Source organism: Python bivittatus, unplaced genomic scaffold (genome assembly GCF_059951505.1).
Source record: "Python bivittatus isolate LINGU-HERP-01145 unplaced genomic scaffold, Pbiv_v1 ctg000220_np1212, whole genome shotgun sequence".
NCBI classification, from domain to species: Eukaryota; Metazoa; Chordata; class Lepidosauria; order Squamata; family Pythonidae; genus Python; species Python bivittatus.
In genome coordinates this window covers 7104947-7119585 of record NW_028277048.1, presented here as the reverse complement: position 1 = coordinate 7119585, position 14639 = coordinate 7104947, and the positions used below count along the sequence as shown (strand labels likewise).

The window sequence follows — 14639 nt, the reverse complement described above, 5'->3', positions numbered from 1 at the left end:
GATGGGTGTTCAGGGGGGAAAAAAGAAAGAAAGAGAAAGGAGATTGTGCAAGGACTAATGGAAAAGAACCGAGGGTTGATGGATGGAAACAGCAGAGTAAGGAGAATGGGAGAGAGGAGAGAGGCAGATAAACAGACTAATAAGATGGAGGATAAGAGAGAGAGAGGAGAGATTAAATGAGTTTCTGAACACCCTAAATATACATAAAGATGGAGAGATAAAATGGATAGGCAGAAGGCAAAAATCGAATACTGTAGGCCTCAGTAATGTTCCATTTTATCAGCTCTTCTTGTCAGCATATATTCATAATATGCTAACCTACCCCAGCAGACATTTCTGATGACAGGGAAGATTTTTTTAAAACACCAATGGAATATAGTGCAAGCGAAGCATCGCCTTTGGCATTCTGTAGTCAATAGATGAAAAGGTCTATGTCAGTGCATAGGAGTGCCAGAAAAATACCCTGTCCCGGTTTTGAAGCTGCATCACGGTTTGAGCAACCTGTGACCCACCTAGCCAAGTACAGCTCATTGCCTACATACTGTACAGTATTCCACTGCGAGTCTGATCAATCTTCCTCCAAATGATACCCTCCAGATGCATTAAATGAAGGGAGGAAGTCTATGTGAATACAATGAAATCCCTGTTCCAGGCATTCCCCCTCAAAACATGGAGACATGGAGGGAAAGAGGAGGAGATGAAATGTCTAAGTAAAGCTAAATGATTGGAAAGTAACTTTTCACTGCTTCTCCCATTCTTGTCTTGATTTTTCTCTTAGTAAGGTTAAAGAGTGGACTTTGCTCATTCATGCAGGATGCGCATATGGCTGCTTCATCATAGTTAACCTGGAAAAGACCTACTGGGTCTATACATGAGAAGGGAGTTGCCATGTCCGTGCTAGACTTGCCGGGAATTAACTTACTGGCTGCAGTCTAATGTAACTTCACTGAACTTGTTTGCAAGACATTTAACCAGGTTAAACATGTGTGAAGAGCTAAACCAAATCAGCTGTTGGGTCAGAATGGTTAGGCATGGCATAATTCAAAGCCTCCCTGGCAGACTCCTCCGTCAAAGTGTTCCCTTGTAAAATAACTATCATAGACTGCCACCAGTTGGCTGAATCTCCTGACATAACTTTTTTTTTTCAATGCCTTTGGGACAATCTTGACTGCTGGTGACTACTGTACATGGACAAATCAGTGCAGTTTTTCTTGGCAACATTTTTGGAAATGATTTCCCATCGCCTTCTTCCTAGGTTGAGAGACAGCGATTGGCCCAAAGTCATCCAGATGATTTCTGTGCTTAAGGTAATGACAATTCCCCACACCTAGTCCAGCACCTTAACCACTGGACCAAACTAGCTCTCCTTGATACCCTGAGAAAGTCATTAAGTCAGCCAGCTAAATTAATTTTTATCTCCTGCAATGAACCTTCAGGCTTCATTGCAAGGGGGATGGTTGGAGTATCACAGACATAAGAGAGACAATGGAGAGTTAACCCTGAAATCTGGCTGCTGGCACAGAAATGAAGTCCTAGAACAACCCTGCAAAAACAAGGCTGCTCTAGCAACTTTGTCTTGCTTTCCAATTTTGCAGGGTTTTTTTTTTTTATGTTGCAGGAGAAAAAAACAAAGGCGCTCCAAATAATAATAGCCTCCAAATGACCTTTGCCTGTCTGACTGGTGCATCTGCAATCATGCATTACCAGGACATGGGGCTAAATATTTCCCCAGGGGCAGCAACTGTTTGGGTTAGCCAAGTTGTCAAAGATAGCCACTGAATTCCAACTACTCACAAAGACTTTTTTATAATGGTTAAGCTCTGTTTGAGTTGAGGCTTCCATATAGGCAGGACCTAGGGAAAGGGGGTATGGTCCAAGCAAAAAAAAATCAGTGTGTCCAAGTAAAGATGACATTTGTCTTAAACCCCATCTCTTTTTTATCTTATGTGGGTTCTTTACCCCCACTTGTTCCATCCTCTTGCATATTAGCCACCCATAAAATTACTAAGTGAAATTTATTTTTGAATAGCACCAGCAGCAGTTGATGTAGGGGCAGGGGGCTGCACAAAAAGCCTTGAGCCTTTGAACCCATGGCTGATGAAGTAGGCTACATGTGAGTGGAATAAGTGTTTACTGCTACCTGAGCTCTTTTAATCTACACAAGGAATTGCTGTACAGCAAGTCACACCTTGCACTCTGAGTAGCAGCAGCTTTTCAAGGAGCGGCACTGGATATCCGTTAGCTTAGCCTTCCCAAATCTGGCATCTTCCAGTGAATCAGTCTACAACTCCCATCATTCACAATCCACACCTCCCTTGGTTGGGTGAAGGGAGTCCCAGAACAATTCATATGGAAGGCACAATGATGGGGAAGATTGGCTTATCTGGAACGGAAACTAGGTCTTGTGTGTACACAAGCTGTCTTCTAGCTCTGAGAGACTGCATTCCCCGCCCTCCACTACTGCCATAGATGGAAACTAAAGAAATGGAGTTCAGACCAAAAGCCAGAATACCTGCTGAGTTAGGATGATTTCTGAATCAGTTCTGGAACTGTCTACAGCTCAGGAGTTCCTGGTCTAGCCTAGAAATTGTTTGAGAGAGAGCAATTGCTCTGGGCATTCTACAAGGGAGGGGGAAGAAATGGCTTGCCTAAAAATGTTCTGTATCTTATAAATGTGCTGCACCTTTAAGGAAAGTACTGAGTCTCTTCTGTACAACCTCCTAGCTCTGAGCAACCCTCTCTGCAGGACATCAAGAGAATGATCCACTGAGTACATCAGCTGATTCTTGGTTAAGGTTATTCGTATACCTGTCCGCATGGTTATTGTTTTTCTAATGCAAATAGCAAAGCTGTCCTTATCTTAGAGATTTGATATTTTTCATACTGGAAGCCCCAGGATGGAGGGAGGACATTTCCCATTAGGAGACCCACCCCCCCATTTGGTTTTTGTTTAAAGTGAATTGCACTGGAGCTGGAGATATCATGCCTGAAAGTTCTCTGAGGGAGCCTCTCCTTCCATGCAGTATAGTTTCTGTGTTAGTATAAGATCTACATGCATGTGACAGATGATCTAATACAACTCAGGGATAGCTCTGATTTTGCTAGACGTTGCATGGTATGCCTGGGGCCATAGATATGGAAGGACAATGTTGTAATCTATCTCTCAGCATGCTGGAACCCTTGGATCACATAAGCTATGTCCTGGGGGGTGTCTCCAATGTGTCAGCTTCCGGCTCAGAAGCCTTCAGTGTGGGAAACTGCTGTTTATACCCATTAATACCTGTTCTGGATGACCTCAAATCACGCAGAGTGTCACAGCACAGCCCGGATCATCAGGTAGACATGTTTTCAGCTGCACGTGTCTGGTCTGCACTCTGGAATCCTTTCCAAGATTTCACATTCCACACTACCACTGAAACATAATTCAATTGTTCATCCATTCCAGGGATTGCCCAGCTATCTGGAATAAAACCAAGCAGCCTTGCCCATTTCCAGTGTACATCCCTAACCATTCACCATATTGTCATGGTGGGCACTCAATCATTTGCTAATTCTGTTACCTGAATTACTCTGGCCAGCAATGAAAACCATTCCTCCCTCCTTTACCACCTCAGAAAGGATAAGCAAGAACAGAAGGTTGGTAAAATTCTCCTCCCTGATGCACAAAACAATGAAGACCATCAGTTTGCGAATGGTTAAGAAGCACACCATCCCAGATTACCATTGAGTAAATGGTGTGCTTTTTGCATTTGCATTCACACTTTACGTGTGCAGACCCAGGGAACAGCACTTTTCCTGGATTCCATTAATCCAGGCGATAATACGGATGGATGGCATTCCTGCACCAGAACCACCTCCTGCCGCTTCCATTTCCCTCTGGTGTCTCCCATGATCTTCCTCTATTCATCTGGCAATTACCAAGCGAGGAGCTTATGTTGTTAGCACGGCAGGGACCCAGCGAACAGCAACCGGGATGCAGATGGAGCCAAGGGACAGCTACAGGGAGCTGAATTATTTAAGAAGGGAGGGGGAAGGGAGATAGCAACCTGTCAGCCAGGGCTTGGGGGAAGGGGAACCCCCACAGGGGACAGGCTAGAATTTTGATTAGCCTTCCAAGGAAGGTCAAGGCAACACAAACGAACGGGACTGGGGGTGGGAGGAAATCATAGGTGGTAGAAAAGGGAAACAATGCCAATCATTTGGCCATTCAAATCCCAGGATAGAACAGAACTAGAGAAACTGGGTATGCTTCCAAAAAGCCCAAGGATAACCATGTTAGCCCCTGAGAAAAATCCAGTCCGGCCATATCTTTATCAGAAATTAAAATCTCCTTCAAGGTGATCTTGAGTCCTGAAGACTCACAATACAAAATTGGTCTGCCATTTTTGAGATGCTCCCCCCTGCCACCCTTTTCTGGTTTAGGTTACAAGCTTGGTCGTCTCTGGACATCTCTCCTCCAAGTAGTCACCAGGCCCAACCCTACTTCAGACAAAGCCAGCCAGGTATTGCCCCCTGCCAAAACATCTCTGGACTAGGACAAACCCCCCCAAAGCATGCAAGTTTCCCAGTTCTCTAAGCCTCTTCATCTTCTTTACCCAGAAAAAGTGTCAGGCAAACCCTTAGTGTCAGGAAGGGAAGGGAGCTTTTGCTATAGAATTCTAAATGCTCTTTAAGCATTTCAGCTCCTTCGTGAAAAATCATGCTATAAATAAAAAGAAATAATAATTAATAGTAATATCAGAGAGTTTGGCTAGAGGAGACCAGGAATTATGCACGCTCTCCAGATGCCTTAGATTCTCCAGCATAATGCATCTGGAGAGTGTCAGTTTCGGAGCACCTTCTTCCAGGTACTGGATTAGCTCAAGAAGCAGACACGCTCAGCCTTTTGATTCCAGAAGAGGCAATCGGATGCCTTGAGCCCTAGCAGACATGACTGCCCCCTTCTTAATTGCCCAGCACATAATCGGTAAGCCTCAGAGGCTGTGTGCCTCTGAGCATGGCATTTCCATTTTGTTTAGTTTCGTTCTTGTGCTAATAACCCCAGTACACTATTCTACTCTGTGATAGGTTCAAAAAGCCATTTTCTGACAGGGTAAATATCGTACCTGGAAGCAACAAACCATGCCATAATTATGCAGTACTTTCTTTTGTCAAACCTGAAACATTTGCCATGTCATTTAATGGGTTTTTTTGAGAGGAAAAAAATCTATCAAAAATAAGCTGCTCAGGAAAATAGCAGAATACTACTCATTTCTTTGTCAGTGGAAAGATCAGGAGAGTTTATATTAGGACTGACTTTTAAAGAACTAGGCCATGGAAACATGAACCCTCAAATTACAGAACTTAACTATTTGAAGCATAGTGGTGGAACCCATCCAGCAAACCCTGTTTTCTGGTTGTCAACTGCCACTGATTTAATGCAAGGTATAAATTCACATCAATGATGCCTCCCACTAGCAAATGCAATTAATCTACAAATTTTAATTAACTTGATTGTGAACTGCAGACTGTGTGGTTGAAAGATCTGGCCTAATTCTGGGTATTTGTTTGCTTCTTCACAGACCCTTGTTTTTAGATCATGATGCCTGAAGCAGAATTCTGGGAAACAAAAAAGCCTTTGGTTGGCTCCAAAGATATTACTGAACTATTTTTAATGGATCAATTTGGGTATGATCATTTATATGTTATCTCAGGTTAAGGACGGATTGTCATGGAGAAAATCTATCTATGTGGTTGCTAAAAGTCAACACTGACTTGATGGTACATCATCAATCAATCTTTGCAATAGCCACCTGAGGAAGGTCAGTATTATTATCCCTATAATTAGAATTTAGGCATTTAGTAACTCTAATGGATTCATGGATGACAGAAGACTTGAACTAGGAATATTCAGATTATACTGGCCTTTAACAGACAGACAATCTCTCAGGTTTACTATGCTCTGTTCATGAACAACCCAAAGGCAACTGACTTAAATAATAAAATCTTCCAACTGAAAAAGATCAACTAAAAGGGAGCCAATGGGGCATAAATATGCTGCCCAGCACAACTCTGAAATTCCCAGTGTTCATTGTTCATTTGCTAAAAAAACAACCATGCTTCCAGCTCTCATGGTTACCCAGAAGAAAAACAATCACAGTCTATTGTTAGAACGTGGATTTCTAGCCCAAGCCCAGGGCATAGGCTTCGCCCTACAGACTTTCACAGCAAGTTTCTGGGGCAGCACCTGGATTCTCAATTTACACACTGCCAACTGAAGTAGCAAACTAAGCTTGGCAGCATTCTGGTCATCAACCCTGGGCTCCACTGCTCAAAGGCCAAGAGACAATGCAGCAATTGATGCTTCCAAAGATTCAAGAAGACCCAGTTCACAAAAAGGACTCCTATACTCGAGCACGGGTTTATGAAAGTCATAATCTTCCTAGGCAGCCTTGGCACCACAACCCAAAATTGCTCTAGACTAAGCCACATATTTACTCTCAGAGTATTTAGATTATGATGTGATTAGAGTAATAGAATGCATGGAGATGGCCCATTGAAAGCAAGGTCAACCCAGCATCTCAGACTGCTGAGGATATCACCAATGGCTGGCAGGGTGTAATAAAAGACAGATCTGTTTTACAAAATGGAGGCAGCCCTCTCATAAAAGCAGCTTCACTAAAATAATGGGATGGGGGGAGATCATCTTTCAACAGCTCCAATTCTTTTAAATGAGGCTGTTTGTGCAAGAAGTCCTCAGAATCAACTGGCCCTAAGCTCATCATTCAGAGAGAATCTGTTTATTATTTTTAGATGTTGACGGGCATCCAACTGGATCTTCTACCGGTATCAGGTAACACACACAACAGTCATTTGTCCAAATCATGCACAGCCACTTTAGCACCATCCGCCTCCTTATTCCCCACTATTTTTGTTGGGCTAGCCCTTCTCCATGCATTGCAGCCCTCTCTTTAACCTTTTCATATTTCCTTTCCCTTTCATATTCCCATCCTGGAAACGGGGGAATTAACAATAGAGATTGCAAGCCTTGTCAAAAGCTCCTGTGATAGGAACTAGGAAAAGAGAGAGGGCAGACTGAGCCTAAAGGAGGGGAGATTGTATGACAGGCCCTAATCAAGTGCCTGGAGATCTTTGGGGAGCTAAAATGCCACTGCATTTAGACCTTCTTCTAGACCTTCCTTTAAAAATCGTATTAAAGGCAAAATCCTCATAGGAGAAAAAAAAATCCTTTTAAGACTATCAGTAGAAATTATTTAATTTCAAGTGGATTGATCAAACAGTTGCCTTTTAATTATTTATCTATATTTCAACTAGGGTGTTGACAAAATACTGTAAAAAAAAAAAGCCAGATAAAGTCCCAAAACTGGACTCACAACATGTGCTACGATATGATTTTTATGCACAGCATCTGAGATGCCATCCAGATTTCTGGTTATGGTCTGAAGCTATCAGAGCCTCATCTAGCTGAAATAGGCAACAACATATAGACCAACCTACTGACTAAGGCTTGATAAACTACTTAATTTGTACAATTTAATAAAACGGAAGCTACTGCTTCTTCCTAAAAGGAAGAGCAGACTTGGCAGAGTAAGTATATCTGGTCCCACTGTAACGTGGTGAGAAATTAAGAGATGAAAATAATCTATCCCCGGCACCAGCGTTATTTCTCCTTCTACATGAGCTGATTTCCTATTATCAGCCCCGATGCCCTCTAGAGGATATACGTAGCATCTGTTTAATTTCCACCAAGCGGAGCCCTTCCCATCTTTCTGAATTAACTGGGTCTCTTGCACTTTCACTGGGAGGCTTAGTCATGGTTTCGGTGTTTTTAAACAAATAAAAAATAAAAGCTCAGAGGGCATTAGAAACTGTCCATCTCAGTGTTCAAATGTGCTCCTGGCAGAGGGTGGGATTTCAGACATTAGATGTCAAGGCAAACAGGTTCCTGCTTTCGGTTCCTTCCCTGTGAGAATCACTGCCTACACCAACAATAGCCTAGCTGCTACGCTCAGCACTTAAAATACTCAAGTTAACTACCTACAAACAATGATCTTAATGCAGATTGAGATTGTCCAAGTCTCCCTGCTTCTAATACATAGCAATTACTACTCTAATAATTTGATCTCAATGAGTTTCTCACAAAGAGAGCAATAAAAAAAAAAGAGTTTGCCCCCCACTGCCTCCTTTTTGTTGTTATTCTAAGCCATGGGGGATGCAAATGTATTAGCAGTTGTATCTTAATTAATTATCAGAGAATACACGGTGCAGCCAATTACCTCTAGCAAGTGGGTGAATTCCCCTACTCTTTCAGCAGGTGATAGGACTGCAGAACCTCTGAGAACCTTTCTAATTTTATGATTCTAGGGTTCTCTGATTCTCGAATTCTATACAAAATCCACTGTGTGCTTGGTGATGCTTTCAATGTAGAGATTTTAGTATTTAGTCCTCCAGATGTAACATTTCCATTGAAAGTTCTCTGGATCAGATTGGTGTGGTTTATTTGTTATCTATAATGATCATATTAGAATCTTTTGTCTCAAGAGCTTAAGGCAATGCACAGGAGTTCAGGTCTGCCTTGTGTTATTCTCACAATGAGATGCAGGTTAGGTGGAGAGTGAATTACACAACCAAATCCATCCAGTGAGTTTCACAATTGTCTGTATTTGCACAATTCACTTACAAATGAGTAACTTAATCGTGGTTTACTCCATTACTAACATTTTCTGGATTCACATGGCATGCTAAATCATAAACTAGCCATTCAGGCTGAGTTTTTGCAGCACATAAAGCCATAACAAGGTTGCTTAGTTGATGCATCAGTATGTTTTGCATACACTGGTACAGGTAGTCCTCGTTTAGTGACCACAATTGGGACCAGCAACCTGGTCATTAAGCAAAGTGGTCGCTAAATGAAACTGCAACTGTGCTTATGATCTTACTTCATCTTTCTTTTGCTTTACAGACCTGCGAAGGTCATAAATGTTGGGATTGGTCGCCAAGTTACTTTTTCATCACTGTCATAACTGCAAACAGTAGATAAACAAGGCAGTCACTAAACAAGGACTACCTGTAATGATGATTTGTCCCCAGGGCTTCCCATTCCAACTATATCACTTCTACACCATGATTTTCATGAACATCTGTTCTACTGATACTTACTGTACTATACTTGTTTCATTTCAGGATACAGTGCTTTGCATAAATAGAAACGCTTAAGATTGTGCAGTAAACCAATTATTAGACAGTAAATTCCACTGTGTTGGCTATGTGGTCAGAATTCTGGGGGTTGAAATCCCAACACATCTGGAGGTGAACTGGTTGGAGAAGGTTGTTGATGTTAGAGTTTCAGGTATATGGCAAATCAGGACTACTGACCCCAGCTATGCAATGGACTGCAGAATTGATGTTACCAGCAACTTATGAACCAATAACTTATCATATTGCTGATGAGGGCCTGAAGCTAATAGAAAATGTTTTACAGGTAGACCTTGTTTAGCAACTACCTTGTATGGTGATGAAAATGTAACTTTACGACCAATCCTCACATTGATAACCTTCACAGATCTCTAAAACAAAGGAAAGCTGAAGTAAGATCATAAACACAGTTGCAGTTTCACTTAGCAACTGTTTTGCTTCATGACTGAGTTCCCAGTCCCAACTGTGGTTGCTAATTGAGGACTACCTGTACTTTGAGCCTAAGGCCACCAAATGACTTAATGGCAGGGACAAGAGTCGTATGCAAAACTTCCTCATCTGTAGCTGCCTCTCTTAGCCACTCTGAACATAAGTGAAGCTTCATATGGGAAAACACTCAGAGGGCCTTTCCCCATGGCTGAGTTAAATTGCTTTCCATCCTTCCTTGAGTCAGCCAAAAACTATACCAGGACAACACTGGCCGTCCCCATTACTGGTCCCCATTCTACCTCTATTGCTTGCAGTCATCCCCAAAGCAAAACGGGTGACAAAGCCTAAAAGATTTTACATACCTAGTTGTGTGCTCCTGGAGGGTGTCAGAATAAAGAGGAAAAGATGATTTTCACCCTGGTTCAGCCAAAAACAATTTTAAGCCTGTCTCACTCATGGGCTGGGGATAAGATAAAGGCAATATCATGCACTCACAGCAGAAAAAAGAGGTTGTCAGGACAGGTTTGGGCCATGTTTAGTTGCAAGTGGGGAAAGGCCCTGAGAAAAAGGACTTTTCTTGGATCTTTTTCCATTGAGTCTCAAGCCTAGGGAAAGACTTGAGGCCCAGTCTCATCTACATCCTAGATCTATCTGATCCACCAGGTGTCTGCATCAGATTGGTTCATTTTAATCATATTTTTATTCTTTTGGGATTGGACAATCACAGGCATTTCCATGCTTACACACACACAGCGATGCTTCAGCACAGCCTTGCCACCTCACACCCAGACAACAACTAAGCTGGGTATGGGCGGGACCTGCTTGAGGGATGGAAATGTATGAGTGAAGGTAGATACATATGTTTGATTTCTACGCCACCTGTTTTTGCCTTTAATCTTGTCAATTGCTAGCTTAAGACCCCTTCATGTTTTCCTAAGAGAAGATGGAAGGTGACATCTGGACAAAGAAAATGGATTTTCAGTACCCTACTTAAAGCTTAAAGAATTATTGTTTGGCATTGGAAAGATAAACACATGGCCCTAATTATGCAGTGGACTGCAGAATTGATGTTACCAGCAATTTACGAACCAATAGCTTATCAATATTGATTAGCTATGGATTATTACAATGAATTATGGCTTCCATTCATTGAGATGTTTATTGTACAATTTTCATGCATGTATGTGTGTCAGTGAATATACGTCCTGGATGTTTTTGTTCTTTTGTCTAGCCATTTTCTTTCTTTCTTTGATTTTTGTTGTTGTTGTTTCAATAACAAAGAATTCTTGGGTAAAAGAAGCAGATATTAAAAAGTTTTCCCAAGGGAACATAATTTTTAACATAACATTGCCCTCCCCAAAAGACTTTTCCTAGGCATTAAAATCTGAATCTCTATTCTCATAGCTATCCCTATAAAAGAAATTACTCAGATACCCATTTTACAGCTGAGCAGCTGAGGCTGCTGGATAATAACTAGACCCAAGCAACACAATGCATCCATGCCTACATACTTTATTTTCCTGTGAGCGATAAAGATCCTACCTCCTTTCCAGCTCTTCCTTCATCTTTGTACATGACTGCATGTGAAATTGTGACTGTATGAAAGCATATATGTATGCGTGGGGGGGGGGTTTCTTAGTTTGTAATTTTAGTTTGTGTGGGATTGTTGTTTTTCTTCTCTTTTTTAAATTTAAATATTGCTTTGTTAATGTGTCTGTATAAAATGTTTAGAAAAAGAAATTTAAAAATATATGTATGTGGGTGGATTGGTGGGCAGAGTCTTGAAGGCCTGTTAAGCTATCTTAACCATCACCCATGGTTACCATGGAGGCCAAAAATTGGCATAGACTTATAGTAGGACCTGTGAGAAAGTTGGCCCTGAGCTGAGGTTGCACAATTATATCACATTATTTGCAAATCTACACCCAGCCCAGAATGATGCATACGTGCCACTGGGACAATGGGCTCCCCCTCCACTTCAATGTGCACGAGGAATGGAGTCTGACTTCCGTGGACCTAAGGGAGTGTGCCAAGGAAGGGCATGATCTGACCAGAGATCCAAGCTTGTATCACATACTAAGTGACCCAAAGTACCTGTTTCTGACAGCAGTGAAGAAAACCACAGAAGATGAGCTTCCTATGAGGCAAGAGGTCATGAAAGACAAGACTACATTTATCAGGAACAAGGAACTAAGATGCTTGGAGCATTTTCACATGCAAGTTTGTTGATCCTTTCTTCCACCAAGTCACTATTTTGGCTTCAGTCCGTGGATGTCAGGATTCTTTTAAAAACCACAAAACATGAAGTCTACCTTCCCGTTCTTCCTCAGAAATCTTCAGATCCCACAAGATGGTTCTGGCTGTCTGAACTGACTTTTATCTCACTGCAGACTAACAGGGCACTGGGTTATCTCCTCCCCATCTTCCTTGGAGAGAACTGGAACTGAAAGAAAGCAACTGAAGTGAAAGCTGTCAAGACTTTAAAACATCACTGTTGTTCCCATTTTCACAAAGGCTCTCAGCTGGGACTCTGGGCCAAATATTCTGGACAGCTCAAGTTTTCAAGAGCCTATTCTGGGAAGTGTGGGAGATTCCTGGAGCTGACCCAATGTGTTCTGGTTCCTGTAGCAAAAAATCTCAAGTCTCATTTCCCACTACTTCATTTAAGGCACATTCTACCACACCATTCTTCTCTACCAACCCCATTAAATTTAAAGAGCAGCTGCACGCAAGCTGGGTTGTTTTTCTCTGCCATTCATTTCAATACAACGTGCCCAAGAGAAAGTCGGGCTCATTAAATTTGCTGGTTTATGGTTACCCCCAGCCAATGCTTGCTGGCTGGAGGGCCACTTCATCTTGCTTCGAAGGAAGCCCATCTTCTGGGGATTTCTTTATTGTTGTCAGGAACAGGTACTTCAGGTTACAATAGAAGAGAATATCTGTAGCTCAGGGATGAACTGTGGAGTGAAGTTACCTAGTTGGATAATGAAACATCTGGAAGCAAACAGCAAGCTCAGAGAGCCCCAAGAACTCCACTTCAGGTTATTTAGTACGTGATACATGCTCGGACCTCTGGTCAGATCATGTCCCCCCTTGGCACACTCCCTTAGGTCCGCTGAAGTCAGACTCAGTGGAGGGGGAGCACATTGTCCCAGTGGCACATATGCATCGTTCCAGACTAGGTGCAGATTTGCAAGAATTGTGATATAATTGTGCATTCTCAGCTCAGGGCCAACTTGCAGTACCTACTATAGGTCTATGCCAATCTATGGTCTCCATGGTAACCATGGGCAAAGATAAGCTAACAGGCCTTCAAGACTCTGCCCACCAACCCACCCACATACATACATGTATTGATACAGTCACAAATTCACATGCGGTCATGCACAAAGGAGAGGGAGGAGCCGGGAGGAGGCACAATCTTTATCGCTCACAGGAAAATAAAACCCAAGAGAAATGGCTTCTGCTCCAACCTGCTCTAACCAGTAAATCCCCCAACACACATATACTTGCGCGCACACACATCCTTTCCAGAATCAGAAACAGAAGCACCTGGGCCCCCAATTCCCAATTCTTCCCACTGATTTTTCTCAACAGTGACAACAAAAACAGCCCAGAGATCCCAAGCACACAAAGACTTCTCCTTCCATTAGAGAATAACAGGTTAACCATCTCTGCCTCTCTTCCCTCCATTGACCTCATTTGCAAAAGAAAACATGCAAATCCCAACAAGGAAGGGGAAAAAATATCAAGAGAAAAGAAGGCCTTGATTGGGGTGGGGTGGGGTGGGGGTGTGAAAAAACAGTGTCTCTGAATCTTAACAGGTGGCCCTTCTAATTCTCACTCAGGGACCAATGTCACCCTTTCAATTTCTATGGCCAATCCTTCCATCTGGGGGCAGGGGGAACTGAACCACAAAGTTGAGGATTGTCCTCCTTCCAAACATCTCTTATTGGTATACGTACCCCACCCCACCCCTTTGTATCCTAACCATTCTCTGCAGCAGCGTTCCCCAGTATATTTTGTTTTCCACACAGTTCTCAGTATCTTCTGTCCTGCAGAGGATGGGAATTATAGCTTTTGGGGGGCATATTGGAGAAGGGCTCCTCTGTATGGTGACTAGTTATAGGACAGAATCCAGAGGTAAGAAAAAGAATATGGCTGAAAATTCCTCTTCTTTAAGATCACCGGCAAAGAGCTCATCCCTCACCTTATTTTCCTACTACACCCCCTCCATCAGAGATCCTTTGAGGGTTGGATCCTGAATCTTATTTGTCATACTGAGGATGCCCCAAATACAACAGGGCTGGCTAACTCCATCCTGTAGCTTGTGAAGTCATCCTTATTTTCATCTAAAGGGCACCCTAAAGGCAAGACTGGAAAATGACTTTGCTGTACCACCGGTTAGCATTGGAATAGAACTGAGAAGCCTGGGTTCAAATCCTCACTCCACTGCAAGGCTTTTGCCAGACATGACTTTAAGGCAGTCAATAATTCTCTGTGTAATCTACCTCTCACATTTATTGTGAGAATAAAACAGGAAGAGGTCTACCATCTTGAGTTACTTGTCAGAGGGGAGATGGGATAAAAATAAATAAATGCATCATTTCTGGACATTTTATTTTTATAACAAATTAGTTTCCATACCACTCCCCCATGTACTGATGATGTTACCTAGCCTGGTAATGAAACATCTGCAGGAAAACAACCAAGTCTGGAGAACACCAAGAACCCAACAGTTCAACCCAGAGCTACCTACTATATTCTCTATTATTGGATGCTGAAATATCTGTATTTTTCAATCAAGATAGAGAGAAAACATTCTGAGTTTTCTTAGTTTATTTGTTTAAAACACTGGGGCTGCGCCTAAATCATTCTGGAATCTATTGGTTTCAGGAGAAACCTCAATACATTATTATTTACTATTTTGATTTTGATTTTGATTTTTAATCAGCTTTTGGGTGACCGTAGGAAAGCGGCAAGCAGAAGGCCTTCCTGAAACAAATAGAATCTTT

At 42.2% G+C, this 14639-nt stretch overlaps 1 protein-coding gene across 3 annotated transcripts in view; it reads right to left on the bottom strand.

Moving 5' to 3' along the window:
- L1CAM (L1 cell adhesion molecule) overlaps nt 1-14639 on the bottom strand; it is a 99760-nt gene that overhangs the window by 75379 nt on the left and 9742 nt on the right. Inside the window, exon 1 of one of the 3 annotated variants that reach the window (XM_088137748.1) lies at nt 3281-3396. The exons of the other annotated variants lie outside the window; for them this stretch is intronic. The gene's annotated coding sequence lies outside the window, so the exon portion shown is untranslated. Of the gene's footprint in view, nt 1-3280; nt 3397-14639 lie in introns of those variants that run through there. 3 annotated transcript variants of the gene reach the window in all.